Source organism: Procambarus clarkii, chromosome 91 (genome assembly GCF_040958095.1).
Source record: "Procambarus clarkii isolate CNS0578487 chromosome 91, FALCON_Pclarkii_2.0, whole genome shotgun sequence".
Classification (NCBI taxonomy): Eukaryota; Metazoa; Arthropoda; class Malacostraca; order Decapoda; family Cambaridae; genus Procambarus; species Procambarus clarkii.
This window is the reverse complement of record NC_091240.1, coordinates 9,231,123-9,237,472: the sequence shown is the minus strand read 5'-3', so window position 1 is coordinate 9,237,472 and position 6,350 is coordinate 9,231,123.

Genomic DNA, 6,350 nt, shown 5'->3' with positions numbered 1-6,350 from the left:
AGAGAGAGAGAGAGAGAGAGAGAGAGAGAGAGAGAGAGAGAGAGAGAGAGAGAGACAGTTGTCATAATACGGATGTGTGATGAGCAACGTAGATCACTTAATAACCCACTGGGGCAGGAGAACCATGGGCAAGAATGGGGAGCTTATACCTTAAAGCCATAGGCAAGCATGGGGGAGCTTATACCTTGAAGCCATAGGCAAGCATGGGGGAGCTTATACCTTGAAGCCATAGGCAAGCATGGGGGAGCTTATACCTTGAAGCCATAGGCAAGCATGGGGGAGCTTATACCTTGAAGCCATAGGCAAGCATGGGGGAGCTTATACCTTGAAGCCATAGGCAAGCATGGGGGAGCTTATATCTTAGGTAGAGCCATGGGTAGGCGTGGCCCAGGAGCTGGTATTCGACCCACGGAACAGTGTAGACAGCTGGTGGTGTTGGTCCAAGAATGAGAGCATTAATGTGTGTGTGGTTTAATGTATCGGTCTGTAGTTGTCGAATGTTTTAAGTGGTGTATTTCCTTTATAAACGTGATTGAAAAGGTTTAGGGCGGGGGGTCGGGGGGGGGGGGGGGGAGTGGTCGAGTTAGGCCTTGTTCTGTTTCTGGGCCTGACAGTTGGTCGTGGTTTAGGGAAATGTTTGAGAAGCGTTTATTTTGGAGCGGCTGTAGATGATTAGTGTGTATGATGATCATTGTATACACTCTGATGAAATATTAGGGCAGACTCACATATATCCAACAGTTCTTGTTCAGCACTCAAACACACACACACACACACACACACACACACACACACACACACACACACACACACACACACACACACACACACACACACACACACACACACACACACACACACACACACACACACACACAAACACACAGACACACACACACACACACACACACACACACAAACACACAGACACACACACACAGGGCTTCACGGCCGAGCGGAAACCAATGAAAAATCGCAGTCCACGAACCCGGGTTCGATTCCCAGTCCAGGCACAAACAAATGGGGGTGCTGTCCGCTAAATCGGTCTATTGTACGTGTGTGTACTCACCCAGTTGTGCTTGCGGGGATTAGGCTTTAGCTCTTTGGCCCCGCCTTTCAACTATCTATGTGTGTGTGCGTGTGAGAGTGAGGCAGCCTGTACAGTCTTGGGCATGTCCTAGGAAATGCTCTTTGTCATTTCAGGCCTTTGTCGTCCAGTGAGAGATGCGAAGACTGTCAACCTCTGTCGGTCCGAATGGACAGCATTCTCCCCCCTGTTAGTTAGACAGGAAACATGACACACACAAGAGGGGAAGCAGCATTAAGGAAGGGGGAAACCCTGCAGCTCCTCCTCCAATATTTTAAAAATGTTTAAAACGGAAATGTTCGGTCCGTGACCAGGCTGTTAAACTGAGCTTACAATTCTGTTAAAGGAGCCACAAATCGTGACCAATCTTGCTGGCCCTCTACGTGGTTGCAGGTCACGTGGTTTGGTCGTTACCTTAAAGGTCAGAGGTGGGGGGAGTGGTGACCTTGGCTATGGTAGGTGGGGCTTATCGAGTCGATGGTCTCTTTCCCTCGTGTCTCTGGTGGTATGTCCCCTTACTCCCTGGTGGGATGTCCCTTACCCCCTAGTGGGATGTCCCTTACTCCCTAGTGGGATGTCCCTTACCCCCTAGTGGGATGTCCCTTACTCCCTAGTGGAATGTCCCCTTACCCCCTAGTGGGATGTCCCTTACTCCCTAGTGGGATGTCCCTTACTCCCTAGTGGGATGTCCCTTACCCCCTAGTGGGATGTCCCTTACTCCCTAGTGGGATGTCCCTTACTCCCTAGTGGGATGTCCCTTACTCCAATTTCGGGATCCTTAATAGAGAGTCTCAGCACTACTGGCGGAGAAAGGAACAGGACAGAATAGGAGAAGAGGAGAAAGGAACAGTTGGGAAGAAAGAGGAGGAAGAGGTGGAAAATGAGAAAGTTCAGGAGGTGGGGAATTTAGTAGTAAAAATGGGAGGAATACAATAGGTGAAGAATTGGAGAATAAGATGACCAATGAGATAAAAAATAGAAAAGGGAGAAACAGGAAAATTTAAATAAAGGGAAATGGGGATGGAATAGAAGAGTAAATGGGAGATAAAGGAGTGAGTGTGAGAGAGAGAGAGACTGAGAGAGAGAGAGAGAGAGAGAGAGAGAGAGAGAGAGAGAGAGAGAGAGAGAGAGAGAGAGAGAGAGAGAGAGAGAGAGGTAGAAGAGGTCACAGGGAAGAAGGGAGTAACACTAGGTCATGTTGGAGATACAATTTGCTATAATTAGATTACATTCAGTAAAACACTGTGTTAATGTGTGTGTGTGTGTGTGTGTGTGTGTGTGTGTGTGTGTGTGTGTGTGTGTGTGTGTGTGTGTGTGTGTGAGTGTGTGTGTGTATGTGTGTACTCACCTATTTGTGCTTGCGGGGGTTGAGCTTTGGCTCTTTGGTCCCGCCTAGAGTGTGTGTGTGTGTGTGTGTATGTGTGTGTGTGTGTGTGTGTGTGTGTGTGTGTGTGTGTGTGTGTGTGTGTGTGTGTGTGTGTGTGTGTGTGTGTGTGTGTACTCGCCTAGTTGTCTACCTCAACCACTCAACAACCCGTAAACAACCTTATTAAACAATGACAACAAGAACAGCTCAGAATCAATCACATCAGCTGGAATTCACCTAAATGAGATCAAGATTATCAAATGGAAATAACATTAAATCCAAATTTATTTAACCATGTCGTGGCGCAGTCGATTAAGGCAGCGTCTGGGATCCTCCCGGACTTAGGTTCGAACCCTCATCACGGCCCTCATAGATTTGTTCAAATAACAAGGTCTTCATATGAGCCAGAACCAATGGCGGAACTTCATATTGTAGGCTTGCAATTATTCTCGTTTTCCTCAGGTTATCATCGTCTTGTTCCAGTGTTCTGTGATGGCTGGCACTATCTACCCTTGTCCACCAGCTGTCATGTTGAAATGTTAGCGAACCGCAGCCCAAGTTGTTCTGTCCGGCACTTATCCAATTTTGAAATAATAATAATTAATATATTTTTAACAGCCTGTGGAACCGGTTACATTTGGGTAAATTCCTGGTGTTGTCCCGGCTGGTTCGTATCCTGGGGGGGGGGGGAGAACCGTTGCTGAAGGGAACCGTTGCTGAAGGAAACCGTTGCTGAAGGGAACCGTTGCTGAAGGAAACCGTTGCTGAAGGAAACCGTTGCTGAAGGGAACCGTTGCTGAAGGGAACCGTTGCTGAAGGAAACCGTTGCTGAAGGGAACCGTTACTGAAGGAAACCGTTGCTGAAGGAAACCGTTGCTGAAGGAAACCGTTGCTGAAGGGAACCGTTGCTGAAGGGAACCGTTGCTGAAGGAAACCGTTGCTGAAGGGAACCGTTACTGAAGGAAACCGTTGCTGAAGGGAACCGTTGCTGAAGGGAACCGTTGCTGAAGGGAACCGTTACTGAAGGAAACCGTTGCTGAAGGAAACCGTTGCTGAAGGAAACCGTTGCTGAAGGGAACCGTTGCTGAAGGGAACCGTTGCTGAAGGAAACCGTTGCTGAAGGGAACCGTTACTGAAGGAAACCGTTGCTGAAGGAAACCGTTGCTGAAGGAAACCGTTGCTGAAGGGAACCGTTGCTGAAGGGAACCGTTGCTGAAGGAAACCGTTGCTGAAGGAAACCGTTGCTGAAGGAAACCGTTGCTGAAGGGAACCGTTGCTGAAGGGAACCGTTGCTGAAGGAAACCGTTGCTGAAGGGAACCGTTGCTGAAGGGAACCGTTGCTGAAGGAAACCGTTGCTGAAGGAAACCGTTGCTGAAGGGAACCGTTGCTGAAGGGAACCGTTGCTGAAGGAAACCGTTGCTGAAGGAAACCGTTGCTGAAGGGAACCGTTGCTGAAGGGAACCGTTGCTGAAGGAAACCGTTGCTGAAGGAAACCGTTACTGAAGGAAACCGTTGCTGAAGGGAACCGTTGATGAAGGGAACCGTAGCTGAAGGGAACCGTTGCTGAAGGAAACCGTTGCTGAAGGAAACCGTTGCTGAAGGGAACCGTAGCTGAAGGGAACCGTTGCTGAAGGAAACCGTTGCTGAAGGAAACCGTTGCTGAAGGGAACCGTTGCTGAAGGGAACCGTTGCTGAAGGAAACCGTTGCTGAAGGGAACCGTTGCTGAAGCTAACCGTTGCTGGAGGAAACCGTTGATGAAGCTAACCGTTGATGAAGCTAACCGTTGATGAAGCTAATCGTTGATGAAGGGAACCGTTGCCAAAGGGAACCAGTGATTAAAGGAACCAGGTGGAGGGAGCATTAGGGAGGCTCAGGAAACCATTTGAAAGGGGCCCTGAATAGTGAAAGAACCGGGATAAGGTTCTCCTAGTATTTGGGAAGGAGGTAGGGGGAAGTATTAGGGCAAGAGTTTGGGTAGGAGGTACAGAAGAAGCATTTAGGCAAGGGTTTGAGTTCTCAGGAAGGTAATGTTATTACAAGCATTTAAACCAGACAATTTACGTAAAATACCTTTTAGGGTAAAACATTATGGGTATATATAGATATACACATATATAGTATGGGTCTGTATAACAGATAGTATGGACACATCAGGAGCCATATTAACAGTTAACAAAGACAACATTGCAACTTGACCTAAGTGCACCTATTTCTGTTGTCAAAATCTAAATTCTACAATTTTTTTGGTAGAATTTGTCTAAATTCTACAAAAACTCTGGACCTGATGGCAGGATAGGAGAAAAATCATATGGTGCAGGAACCCCCACTTATAACACAATATGATTCCCTTAGTTCTGACACCTGTGGCTGTATCCATGGGATACAGTATATATACTCCTAACAAAATAGTTTTTAATGGAGATTAAATAAAGCAGTTTGCAGAATTAATTTTTACTACTGTAGGCTTCAGCTTCAGAGGATCGCTTTTAAGGGGTTTTCGATGCCCTTAGTCCATAGAATCAGAGCACGGCAAGGGCCTGCCCCTTTATCTAATCACTTGGGCTGGACGGTAGAGCGACGGTCTCGCTTCAAGCAGGTCGGCGTTCAATCCCCGACCGTCCAAGTGGTTGGGCACCATTCCTTCCGACCCGCCGTCCCATCCCAAATCCTTATCCTGACCCCTTCCAAGTGCTATATAGTCGTAATGGCTTGGCGCTTTCCCCCTGATTGTTCAATTCCATTAATTCAGGGCTCCAGATAGGTGCTTGTTTCCATTAGCTTGTGGACGGAACTACTCAGATGGGGGGAGGATTGACGGGGCAACAACCCTTAACCGTTCACTCTCTCTCTCTCGTGTTCAACCCAGTAGTAACTGGAGACTTGACTGGAATAAAATAGGAAGTCTTATCATGAGCTATGAGAAGGGAGAGTGAGCAGCCTGTTAACAGGAGTCGGTGGTGGGTGACTGTGTACCTAAATTCAGGTCTAGTTAGTATAATAAAGCATTCTGGTATTCGATGATGTCGAGCGACAGGCGAGTGAATGAATGTATTATTCGATTCAATTTATTGATCTATTAACTGATCGTTTAAATTGATCTATATAATGGATTGTTTAGCCAACTTGATTGATCGTTAAAAGTGGCTGTTCGATTCAATTATATATATATATATATATATATATATATATATATATATATATATATATATATATATATATGTCGTACCTAGTAGCCAGAACGCACTTTTTGGCCTACTATAAAAGGCCCGATTTGCCTAATAAGCCAAGTTTTCCTGAATTAATATATTTTCTCTAATTTTTTTCTTATGAAATGATAAAGCTACCCATTTCATTATGTATGAGGTAATTTTTTTTTTATTGGAGTTAAAATTAACGTAGATATATGACCGAACCTAACCAACCCTACGTAACCTAACCTAACCTATCTTCATAGGTTAGGTTAGGTTAGGTAGCCGAAAAAGTTAGGTTAGGTTAGGTAGACGAAAAACAATTCATGAAAACTTGGCTTATTAGGCAAATCGGGCCTTGTATAGTAGGCTGAGAAGTGCGTTCTGGCTACTAGGTACGACATATATATATTTATATATATATATATATATATATATATATATATATATATATATATATATATATATATATATATATATATACATGCGAAACTCGGCTACATTCTTCCATTCTTCCGGGTTGAGAGAGAGTGGAAGATGGCCACGTGTGGAGTTGAAGGAGGTAGTTAATTATGCAGATTAACCAGCAAATATTCCAGGTAATCTCGGCAGAATGTAATTATCGCTTGACTTATGGCCTAATAATCATCACACCAAATTGCATAAAATTTACATGACTTGTTCTGGAGTTACTAGGTAACTAGGAG